This window comes from Gambusia affinis, linkage group LG11 (assembly GCF_019740435.1).
Source record: "Gambusia affinis linkage group LG11, SWU_Gaff_1.0, whole genome shotgun sequence".
Classification (NCBI taxonomy): Eukaryota; Metazoa; Chordata; class Actinopteri; order Cyprinodontiformes; family Poeciliidae; genus Gambusia; species Gambusia affinis.
Window position 1 is genome coordinate 11,493,699 of NC_057878.1, and position 12,585 is coordinate 11,506,283.

General features: G+C 36.5%; 1 protein-coding gene across 1 annotated transcript in view; it reads left to right on the top strand.

Annotated features, from left to right (window-relative positions):
• Positions 1-9,647: 9,647 nt before the first annotated feature.
• nck2a (NCK adaptor protein 2a) overlaps positions 9,648-12,585 on the top strand; it is a 33,648-nt gene continuing 30,710 nt past the window's right edge. Inside the window, exon 1 of the mRNA XM_044131204.1 lies at positions 9,648-9,907. The gene's annotated coding sequence lies outside the window, so the exon portion shown is untranslated. The remainder of the gene's footprint in view (positions 9,908-12,585) is intronic.

Genomic DNA, 12,585 nt, shown 5'->3' on the forward strand with positions numbered 1-12,585 from the left:
GAACCAAAAGAGGGATTGAAGGAACTTAACAATCGGAAAAGTTCAACATTAATAAATTAGACTATTGCTGAAAAGTATATTCCATCCATTACTGTATTCCTGCTGCAGGGCGGCCAATTAAAAAAATTGTTATTTCAATAATCCAACTAAAAAAATCAAAGTTTTCATTGATTTATAACACAAAGTCATATTACAAGTGAATGTCTGTTGTCTTTGGTCATTTTGGCTCACAGCTAATGAAGTAAAACTTTCCAGAAAAATAGCATGTTATACAAGACCAATGTACAAATTATTATAAACACAGAAATGCTATTTTATGGTTCATGTAATCATAAAGAAGACTGCTGATTTGACAGTTGTCCAGCTGTCCAGCAGACAGCTGCTGGACGTCCTGCATAAGGAAGGGAAAACACACGAGGTCCTTGCTAAAGACTCTGTCTGTTTACAGACAGCCGTATCTTAGACAGTGTATTAATAGAAAGTTTATTGGAAGGAAGAAGTGTGAAACAAGAAAAGATGCACAACCTGCAGAGATAACCACAACTTGTAAAAGTATCACCATGTGATCAGTCCCTGAAGCACGATTGCTATCTTTAGTTTATTTGCACACTTCCGTATCACTATTCTAGAAAGTGCAGCATATTTATTTATGATGTCAGTTAAAATAATACTAGTAATAATTCCCTTACTGAACAATAATTGTCATAATTTAGTTTAATTGAGTCCAATAAAGGAGCTTCTGTTTTGGTTTTATTGGATTGTAATGTATCTACGCTATCAATGCATCCTCCATTGGACCTGTCATAGACAATTTAAGACTTTTATTTTCATAATGGTCTCACCTTTTATAAGATTAACTAAAGATGTTATCAAAATGTACAAGACTATATCCCATGTGTTCATGGGAAACACCAATTTATCACGGCATCTTTCTTCACATTTGATTATTCTACAAAGACGCATAAATTTACTTGAGTATGTTTTTTTTTTTAGAAAATAGCAGTTAAAGCAGGCTATTAAAGAGCATTTAAACCCTTTTTATCTGATTTTTAGTGTCTTTTGTCATATGCAATTTTTGCAATTATAATGAGATACAAAAAGAGGGTGTTTTATTTCTTTTATCACACGCTCAAATGATCTAATGGTACAGATAGTACTTCCAGGATAGATTATCCAATGATAAAAAGAATGTGAAGGAAACCCCTCCCATGTACTTTGACTGGGCCATTCTTACACTTGAATTTGCTTGGTTTTCAAGTCTTTTGAGGCCTCTAACAAGTTTTCACCCTGGATTTTTGTGTATTTTGCTCCATGCATCTTTCCAATACATCTTACCTCTCCCACTTGTAGAAACGCTTCACCACAGCATGATGCTGCCACCACCATGAATTACAATGAGATTGATGTGTTCAATGTCACTAGAAAGGTTCATTTTAAAGTGCAAGTTGTGACACTGGAGTTCACAAGACACCAATCTCATCAGCTGCTTGCATTTTGTAAAGGAAAAACATTTATGTGCGTTATTAGTTGTACCCAAATGAACATCAAATTACAACATGTGACATTTTTATGAATGCAGGCAGTACACCAAAATTAAGGGAAAGAATGTGATCTTGTCTGAGAAAATGAATGATTTGAGGAACGCTCATGTGGCCAGTGCAAAATAACTCTCTAATGAAAAACAAAAACAGTCTTTTCCTTGTATGGCAGGCTGAAAAAATAAACAAGTAATTACCTTCTCAATTATGAGCAGTTTTGATATACTGCTCCTGCCTCAGTTTCGGATTCTTTGATCTATGCAATGCACATATAACATATCATGGTGGAGCACCCATCCACTTGGCACCTATTTCTGCACTGGTGGGTTCTTTTCCACCTAATCGTGAATTTATGAGCATGATTAAAAGGCTCCTTAACTCATTGTCGCTCTTTTTGCACTTGGTGCCACTGTGGTGGTGTGGGTCTAAATATGACACAACAAATCCTCCGTCATTTAGCTTGGTGTTGTGTTCCTTGGCGACCAAATCCCCTGCAGAGACTAGGGGGGGTATTTCGACCCCAGCTTTGACCTGACACTTTATTTAGATACTGAAATCTCTCTTTTGTCTGATGTTCTTTCTGGCCCGTGTTAATTTTCACACAAAATACCTCATGCTTTCACACCAGCCTCAAAAGCTCGGCTTCTTTCTTTAATCCCAAAGAAGAAGTTTATTGTGCAACATGGAAGGAATTTTAAAAAAGCAAGTGTTTAAAGGTTTTGTTCACCAAATTTAAAAGAAATTCTGCCCTTCACAATTTGATTTGGAATTTTTTCCCCAAACATCAGAACTGGGTTGTAGTTACCACAAACTTTTGCAACCTCTTTTTTAGCACACCCTTAAAGGGCCACCTGGTGTGGGTTTACAGTGGGAATGAAATGCTTTCCCATTCTTGTTTAATTTAGAATTTTACTTGCACAGGATTTTCCAATTATTTGCATTTTTGTTTTCATTGTAACATTTGTTTTCCATGTTACCTTGGATCATCTTAGCCATAAAATATATATTTTTAACTTAAACAAGCTTTTATTTTCACTAAGTTAGATTACTGTTAGACATGCAGACATAATGCATGTCTCTGGTCAGTCAGTCATCCATAACGCTGTAAACACCAGAAAAATGGATCATGTCAAAAAAACTTCAAACCCATTTTTCTGACTGAGAAACTGATAATTCTGTGTTTCGACTACAAATGAGCAAATGTCAATATTTTTGCAGTCTCTAAAAAAACTTGCGGAAATCTTAGATTTGGGACTCCCATATTAAAAATAGTTTATTTATGTTTTGGGAGTTAGGATTTAGGGATGCACCCTTAATACTAGCCTAAAATGACCTCTGAGCTAAATTTTACTTTCACATTTCAAGTATTTGAAATATGCAAAACACACTAGTTTGGTTTACACAGTTTGTTTACATGTGAACAAAGCAATCACAGTAGGATGGGGACCAAAACAAGCCTACCGAGACCATTTGGAGGAGGTGGTCTTCAATTCATCTTGAATCTAACGCCTCCCAGTAGCCAGATTTTAAACAAACCAAAAGCAATAGAAGTTACATAAAGCCTCATGCAACTTCAAGACTTCTACTGAAAATCTCTTCGATATTCATTCTCAGAGGATTTCACTTCAAATAGTACCTAGAAACTCTCTAATAATAGGATGAAATTCCATGTTTTCTTTATTTTATTACCTTGTGCATGAATGATGCTAAACAAAGACATGTGCATTAGTAATAATTACTCTATAATGTTGAGTACTGAACATGTCTGTAAGAGTCTGCTGGTTTCTTTGGTGTTTGCATTCACAAACAGGTGATTAAAAGCGGCACCTGTTGAATGACAGCTGGCCCCCATGGACGAATTTATCTCACTAAATATGTCTGCCGCAAAAAAAAAAAAAAAAGACAGCTGATATGGTGACTAATCTGACAGCTAAAACAAAGCCCACGCTTTGCTGGACACAGATCTAAAAGATCTGGTGAGGAGAGGGAAGGCTGAGTCTGTTGGTATGGTGGCAGATGAGGGTCAAACGTGCCCAACAAGCCCATTTTGTCAGAATTGGAATGTTTTGTCAGAAAACCAATTAGATCGGTTTTACTTTACTTTTTATTTGTAGTCAGTTCATTAATGTATTTTTAAAGGGAGGGTACTATGTATAGTGCCTTTTTATAGTACAATAAAGTAACTATGTTACCTATACAGAACAGACCAAAGGTTTGGACACACCTTCTCATTGAATTCAATGAGAAGGTGTGTCCAAACATTTGGTCTGTACTGTATATCAAACACAACTTAAAAGAAATTTAACTTTGCAATTTGACACTTTGAAATTGGCCTCTATCTCTCCATCACTTGCTTCAGCACATCACCATAACAATGCCTTTCCATTGTGTTGTTTACATCCATTTGTAAACAGCTTTCAACATTGTAATGATACCCCACATGCTACTGACAACATTTAGGCTTACATTAGCATTTTGGCTAATTTTAGCTTATACACCAATTTTAACATACTGTATGGTGCAAGTCCAGCATTAGTCCGCATTCTTCTGACTCTCCACAGGCTATTGACTACAATTTAGCTAAGCTTAGCATTGATGCTAATTTTTAGCATCAGAACGCTGGGTTCAAACCGAAGGGCACACTTTGGCAGGCCCTAGTTAAATTTCTTCAGGAATTTTCTAGTTTATCTCTGTCCTTCATGCAATGAAATGCTTCTAGCCACTATCAAAGTTTATTAATTTACTCTAACAAAGCTGTCCACTTTAAAGGGGAAATTAATGGATTGAATTGTACAAAGATCCTTTTGGATCCCCTTTTTAGTAATTAAGTTATCGTTTTCTTTACTTAGACCGTTAGATAAATGATAACTAAAGTCCTTTTTTAGGTTAATAAAACAACTAACCTCAAAGCATTTGTAAATTAAGTTCCCTCAGAGAGTCTTCTGTACTTTCCCTTCACTGCACTTGTGACTGGAAACTTTTGCTAATTGTGATCCCTAGAAAAAATGTTGCTCATACTGGTAGTTCCAGAAATGCAGATAGTCATGTATTAGCTCATTTATCTTAAAAAGCATCATACATTGGGAGAAAAACAAAGTTAAGCAGGAAAAATTGCAACCTTGAAGGAAGTACACAAATGTATCCTCTAATAGCTAGAATAGGGGAAGCAACAAGCACATTTTTGTTTGATATCTTTAAGTTTAGCTTCAAAGATGGAAACAATAAGTTGATCATAATGATTGTTCAGAGGAAAGCAGAAGAATAAAGCCACTTTGAAAGTGATCATTTAGAAATACTCCCAGTGCTCTTCTTGCTTCCTTACACTCCAGTTTTCCTGTTTTGTTCCTTGTTTCTTGTCTGTCAGTGGAACTTTCCCCCCCCCCAATTTATGTTTACCAAATTGCAAATTGACTTCTGATTGGTCTTTCTCACTTTTAATACATTAAATCCTAATATTTCTATTTCACGTTTTATCATCATCTAACTCTAATCCTGTGTTGTGGGTCATGTTAATTCAAATGTATGTGTTTTTAATCTTCTCACTACGCTTATATCTAAATTACTTAAACCAGAGATACAGATATTGCATTTTTTCAGTTCTAAAGTTTATGTGACTAATTTATCTAAAAATAATAACTAATATTTATTTCTCTTTTATTTTGTTTATACTTTTATAATGTGATCCTTCTCAACATATAACCTTCCGTTTTTAAACTCTCTTGTGGGAATCTTTGCTCTATATTTGACAGCGTGAAAAGTATCTACATCTCTCTTAAACAGCTCATAACTTAACAACTAGATGACCTCTGTAGTTTTCAGCTGCAGCAGCTGCCGGCAGTTATTTACGTATTAAATAATATAAAAACTTAAGAGTGTGTTAATTCCCAAAGATATATTTCTGATTTAGATAAGTCCATCTTATCCATGTGAATTGCATATCCACCTTTTCACCATACACATAATCTACATTTCATGTGATTCACATTTCACAGAGTGAGGGAGCAGAAGCCAGAGGATAGCAAACATAGCACAAGAGCCGCTGGTTCATCACATACATCATCACCTCTAGTCAGGTGGACTTATGGACAGGCGCCTTTCTGCCAAAATAAACATCCAACCTCATCAGTGCTGTAACTATAACGTTTACTCTCAGCAAACAGTCTCTCAGTGGGACCATATTATGCAGCTGGTGAGAGTCTGAGGGGTTGTGGATCTAAAATGGAAAACATCCCAGTTATAGCAGCAGATAGAGTGTTGACGTGTTCCTCGGGCTGGTTGAATTAGTTGAGCTTACCTTAAGGCTTATGAGGAGAAGGGTAGAAATGGCGAGCCATTCCACTAACTGCTCCTTTTCAGCGCAGAGTTGCGGTTGCTACCTATGGCCTTACGCTGTCCTGCGTAATGAGGTTTCCATTAATTTAAATTAAACTCAGTCACGTAACTGAACGATGCAAACTCTAAGTATGTTCGCCACGCCACTCAGCTCTTTCCGATCACAAGTCAGTTGTTTGAAAGCAAGTTTCAGGGGAAACGTGCCTCTCTTCAGCTGGCAAGCATGTGCATCTGGTTACCTTGTTGAGCTGATTCTGGTTAAACCTTAAAGTTAAAGGAAGGAGTGTAAATATTGCTGGTTAAATCACAAACAGCTCAGACATTTATCCCACCTTCTGGCACCATTGCAACAAGCTGGTGAAGTTTAGTAGGGTGATGTGCAATGAGACCTGTCTGCTGGGATGCTCTGCCCCCTTGTGATAGAAAATATCAGGAAGCATGTGACATTATGCTGTGTGTTTTGTTGTTTTTTTTGTTGTTTTTTTTCTCACAGTGATGCTAGACAAGACAAGTTTATTTATATTGCTGTATTCATACACAAGCCAAGCTAAAGAGTTTACAGGACATTAAGGAGCTGGAAAACTGGTTTGAAAAGGAGCTGCTGCTCGTGTTCTCACTAAAACCAGGAAGATAGAGCACATAACACCAGTTTTAAAGTCTCTCCACTGGCTCCCTGTCGCTCAAAGAAAATACTGTTGCTAGTTTATAAATCACTGAATGGTTTAGCACCACAATACATTAAAGACCTGCTGTTGTTGCATCAACCTTCCAGACCTCTCAGGTTCTGGTTCTGTTCTCATCCCCAGAACCAGAACCAAACGAAGAGAAGCAGCATTTAGCATCTATGCACCAAAAATCTGGAACAAACTTCCAGAAAACTGTAAAACAGCTGAAACACTGACTTCCTTTAAATCTCAACTGAAAACCCACTTGTTTAGAGTTGTATTTGAAACGTAATCAATTGCAAATTTATTGATGGAATCTGACTTGATGTTGTGTTTTTATTGTTGATTCTATGTTGCATTGTGTTTTTGTGTTTGATTTGATGTAAAGCACTTTGAAATGCCTTGCTGATGAAATGTGCTATACAAATAAAATTTGATTTGATTTGATTTGATTTTGATTTTAGTTCTGGTCCTCGGGATGTCTTCAAAGAGCATGACGTCTACATGCTTAACTCAGAAAGGCACAGCAGTAAACAAGCTTTTCTTTTTTTCCCCAGTCATCAGAGAAGCAATGAAAACAAGCTAAAACAATAAAATAAAAATCTTCAAAACTTTGATTTCCAACATAAGTGGAAAATGTAAAAATAACAACATAAAAATATGGGGGAACTTCTCAGTAACTGCAATGAACTGGTCAGTGATAAAAATAAATAGTGACTAAGGGGAGCAGTGGAAAAACAAACAAAACATACAAGCGTTGTCAATTAAAAATAAAAACTGAAAACACAAAGTATCTTTAAATCAAGCATAAAAACCTGCCTTTTTAGAATTACTTTTGACTCATAATAATTGGAACAATGATCAACATATTTGATGATTTGTTTATGGCGTTTGACAAAATGAAATGTTTGCTACTGGTTTCACAATCGATGATTGTACAATGTTTTTGTGATGTTCTTATGTTTTGATGATGTAAAGCATGTTGAGTTGCCTTGTTGCTGAAATGTGCAATACAAATGAACTTTGATTTGACTTTGATTCGACTCAGTAGAAAATATGACAGGCTTTAGAGTGGGCACACTAATTTAATGTCTCTAAAAAAAATATCAGAACTATTATCTATAAGAACTGTAAGTTCAATATGTCTTCACTGCAACAAATACTGTTATTAGCAACAACAACAAAAAAACAGTTAACCCTTGCTTTTCCCATCATGTATTACACTGGGTGTAGCAGTTTGGAGTAACATGAGTTTTAATAGTTTGCTGGAACATAAAGTTAACCCAATATCTACACAATACATATTGTTTATTTCTATTTTCTTTTTTTTATTTTAGTCACTCTTTAGGTATTTAAAAAAATATTTATTAGAAGTTGCACAATGCGACCGTTCACTCTACCATAAAAACAACCCTAGGCTTTAAGAAAACACTTTTTTCAAACTGGAGAAGTCTTTTTGGTCTAGCTATGTCCTGCTAAATTGCATAATCTAAAATGTGGTGGAGAATTTACAACCTAGTTGCTTTAGTTAGACCAATACTGTTACCACGTTGTGTGAAGGTTGTCAAAAAGCCCTAAAAATAAAGCCATAAAAGGAAATAACAGTCCAATTTTAGTATATGAGTAACTAAGTATTATGACGTGTGCCATTGTGGTTGAGGTTGTTTATTTTCCTGTGAACAATCGAAATATTTATAAACTTGGTGGCCTTTGATGCTTAATATGGTCTTTCTGCAAACTGTGAGCAATAAAGGGTTTGATGGGTGAGCTAAAAAAAAGAGGCAAGGAAAGTATCACCCATTTCTCACTGCCATCGCCAAGGGGCGACATATTCATCCACAATCTGTCCCTTCTCCTCCGGCGTTGTCCTGTACTAGTCCCGGCGTCAGCGACGTCACCAAGCGTACCCGAGACAAAGCTGCAGGAAAACTTCAACGTCAAACCGGAAATTAAAAGTTTTTTCTTTCATAATAAGAGCTCGACACCCCAAATTCACTGCAAAGTTAAAAACAAAGGAGAAAATAGAAACAAGAAAGGAAGGTCGGTTCCTTTCTTGGAACCGACCTCAACCTGTGTAAAGGTTTACGTTGAGCAACTGATCACAAAAGTATTTTAAGTCTGCACCATATTCAAATAAGTTAAATCTGATTGCAAATTAAGTCAGATCTGGATGAATTTTTAAAGTAAACATGTTTGAATATACAAATTTCCTAAATGTAACTTTTTGATCTGAAACACTCAGACCAGATACTTAAATTTCCTTTCTCCCCATTATGATTTGAATTTGAAGCAAGGTGCTCTCACCACATGCTTACATGCGCTGAGTTTCTGCCACCTGATTGTCTGGTTCAATTTAATATTAACAAATAACAGAAATCCCTAAAAAAGTGACCAATTACTGTTCATTGCTGATTCGGCATAACATTATGACTATCCGCCTGAAATGTGTTGCTTCCCATTTTGTTGCCAAAACAGTCCTAACTTCTCAACACATGGACCCTACCTGACCCTCAAAGGTGTGCTATGAGGTTTGTGCCAATGTGTTACCAACAGGACAGTTACCAAACGCTTGTTGTGAGGTAGGTACATCTGCGGATCGGACTTGTCTGCCCAATACATGCAATAGACCATCAACTGGGCTGAAATAGAAACTGAGCTCTGAAGACCGACGTCACCCACAAGGGATGTTTTGACCCAATCAACATGCTTTCACAATTTGCCTTTGTCAAACTAGCTCAAATCTTTATGCTTACCCATATTCCTGTTTTAACAGCACTTACAGACAAATAATATTCTACCTGTTAACATGTGTGATAATGAAGACACTGACTGTTACACTGATAATTTAATTGTCAGTGTAACAGAGGTCTTCACCTCCTGTCCTCAAAGGCCAATGTCTTTTAAATGTGTCCTTGGTCCAAAAGACCTTTCTCAATTGACTGAATTACTTCCTCAGTATGGAGTCAATTTCTCCAGATTCCTGCTCAAGTCCAAATCATTTGACTTAGGTGTTGAAGCAGAAACACACCTACATTTATTAATTTAAATGGATGGCCAGTAAACATAACTTTTCTTTTTGTTTTATTGTGAAACGTCTGACCGGAAGTTTGTACTTCGTTCTAGCTAGCTTGAAAGAAGTGATCGAGGTGGAGGCAGTCAGCCTGCGAAGGGAAAACAAGCGAGGACAGGTCGGGCACTACATGCCCAGCCCGTGTTTTAAAAGAAGGAAAATTAGTTAAAGTGGAGGATATGTGGATGTGAGTGGGGTTTTCGTCACTTTCACGCGGGCTCAGTTACTTATTGTTTGGCTCTCGGGCTGTGGCGTGTTGAGCGTGTCGCTGTTTGCCCATTGTCACTGGAGTGAACACTAAGGTAAGAGCCTGCAAACCTTACAAATGTACTGTGTTAAGTTGGTGGGGTTGAACCGGTTACTTTAGACGCTTTTGTGTCTTTATAGTTTAGTTTGATATGTCTTTGAGGAGACTGAAAACTGTAGTAAAAGTTGGGACAAAGACGGCGGCTTACTGGTGTCACTTTCACGCTTTGACGCCTGCTCTTTGTCCACTGAGATGTGGTTTAACCACACATCGAGCTCAAACCTCAATTCGCCCCTGATTTATCCCTTTTCTGTCTCATGTCTACTTTTCCTTAATGTTTATAGCAAAATCAAAAGGCTTACGTTCATCTACATTATAATTTCCCTATCTTTTTGTTCGGGGCCACTTAATAAAGGCCTGCAGGCGAGGGCTACAATCCACAAACAGGTCTTGAGAAATCTCAATGTAGTGAGACATCTGCTTTTTATTTGTAATGTCCATCACATTTATTGTCTGTAATAAATCCAGGCAGACGTTTTCTCATTCATTCAATCATAATGCGCCCTGTTGTGTGGTGCATCTCCTGTTGAAGCCGCAACAGCTTACACAATGACCCTTACTTGCCAAAACACTGGAGATTAGCGACTGGTGCCACATGCCTAGCTTTGTCAATGGTTCTAGTGGCTTTCGTTGGGAACTGCACCACCCATCCCTCTAATTACATGTGCTTCCAATAATTTTAGGAATTGTACTTCTAAACAAACGGGACTTTCTGGACTGGCATTCACGTATCCATCAGTTGATGCCTAGATCAGGTGTGTAGGTTTAAAATATACGTCTGAAAGAAAGTGGTAAGTAACAGCAAAATAAATGCCTAATTTAATGATAGCATGCATCTTTTAATGTTTTATAATAAATGTAAGTTAATTGACTTTATTTAGCCAGTTGATCACTTTACTTTTTCCAGAGTACATTATCACCCAAGGTGGTAGAAATTGGACAATAATGAAGAATGTGCTTACACTTTAAATAAGTTCATCTTGAGAATAAAATAATACAATAACACCCTCAGAGGAGCATTATCTTTCGTATCCCAAAATTTACCATAATAATCACATATAAAATGTAAGGGGTATTTGTTCATCGGTCCTCATGATAGATTGTATTGTTAAACCTGTGGGACGCATGCTTTTGCTGCAAATGATTGTTGAATTTAGTGCTTTTTTTAACCTAGGAATGATTTGTGGGGCTTTAATGTGTCAAGTTTTATTCATTTATTACAGAAAACAGAGATCCTTTTAAAAATGTCTGTTTAATTGTATATTTTACAGTTGATTTCTAGCCGTATGATTTCAATGCCAGGCATGTTGCTGTGAGCCAACATTAGCAATGACAGTCTAGGTTCAGAGTAAAAATGAGTAAATCTATATCTGTGACCATTTAAGTTGATCTTTTTTTCTTTTTATTTGTTGCAGTGGTCGATCTTTATTTCTTAAAATGGAAGAAACTTGTTGCATATTGCTACTTGATTCGAAAAAAAATAAATAAATAAAAAGCAAAAACCAAACAAGCTAATCAATATTATTTATGTCAATACCAGTTTTTCATCAAAACAAATCCCTCTTTTCCGACTTACCAATTTAAATCACTTAACCTAGGTGTGACTTCAGTTCCAGCTCAGATTTCCGAGACACATTGAACACATCTTAAGCCCTATGTTGCTAATAGTAATGGTAAAAGAAATGGATAACCATTGATATTCTGGGCCTGTTCACTATATCAGTGGGGCTTTTATAAACCCCAAATAGGTCATAGCAAATTTTAAGGGGTTCGTCAAGCAAGTTACCCCATCACCAATCAAGTGGTTGGAGCCAAAATGGCATCCAAAGGCTTGTTGATGCCTATACGTCTAGTTTCTTTGGATTGTAAGATGCATTGTAGTAATTATCATTGATTCATCAGCATTTTTCTGAAGAGTCCCAAAGTTGTACTACAGGTTTGCAATGTTAATGAAGGGGTTACAGGTGCAAGAAGGCATCTATTCCTATATTCAGTTACACTTCTATGGCACACCCATTCTGCTGACACACCCTCTGAGTTCACCACGTTATTATTTTGGGACTAAGATAAGGTTCACTCAGGTGTTTTACGTAGGTGGAAGGCAACAGCACATTCTGGACTCCTAGACCTGAGTCACAGAAACTGCTATTACGACATGTCAAGCAGAGAAACTTTGAGCTTTGAATGCCTAACATTTTTATCATCTCTGAAATCTGAGGAAAGGTACAAAGGCTGACCGGGTATTTTAGATATAATAACAGGAAGAGCAAGTTGTATGTTTACTTTACTTGGCGCCAACCTCAATTTCTCAGAATAAAATTTCTCTGAATAATTCTTTGTTTAAAATCTTTTTTAAGACGAGAGCTTCAGATTTTGAATTGGTTAAAGAAAAGATATGGTAATTTGTGTATAAAAAGTATTTTTTCTAGCTTTCTCATCAGGAGAACAATCATTTATACCAAGAACATATGTGAAGCAACACTGTTTGAGATGAATGACTGTTAAAATAAATAAATATCAAAATTCTTGTTTACTTTAGTATTACTGATTAGCTTGGTTAGCATTTGTAACTATTTTTTAAACATCTCACTGACTGGCTAATTTTTTTTTAGCATTCACGTTAGCTGTGTGTTCTCTGAGCGTATATTGATTCAGTTTTTGAATTTGACTTGC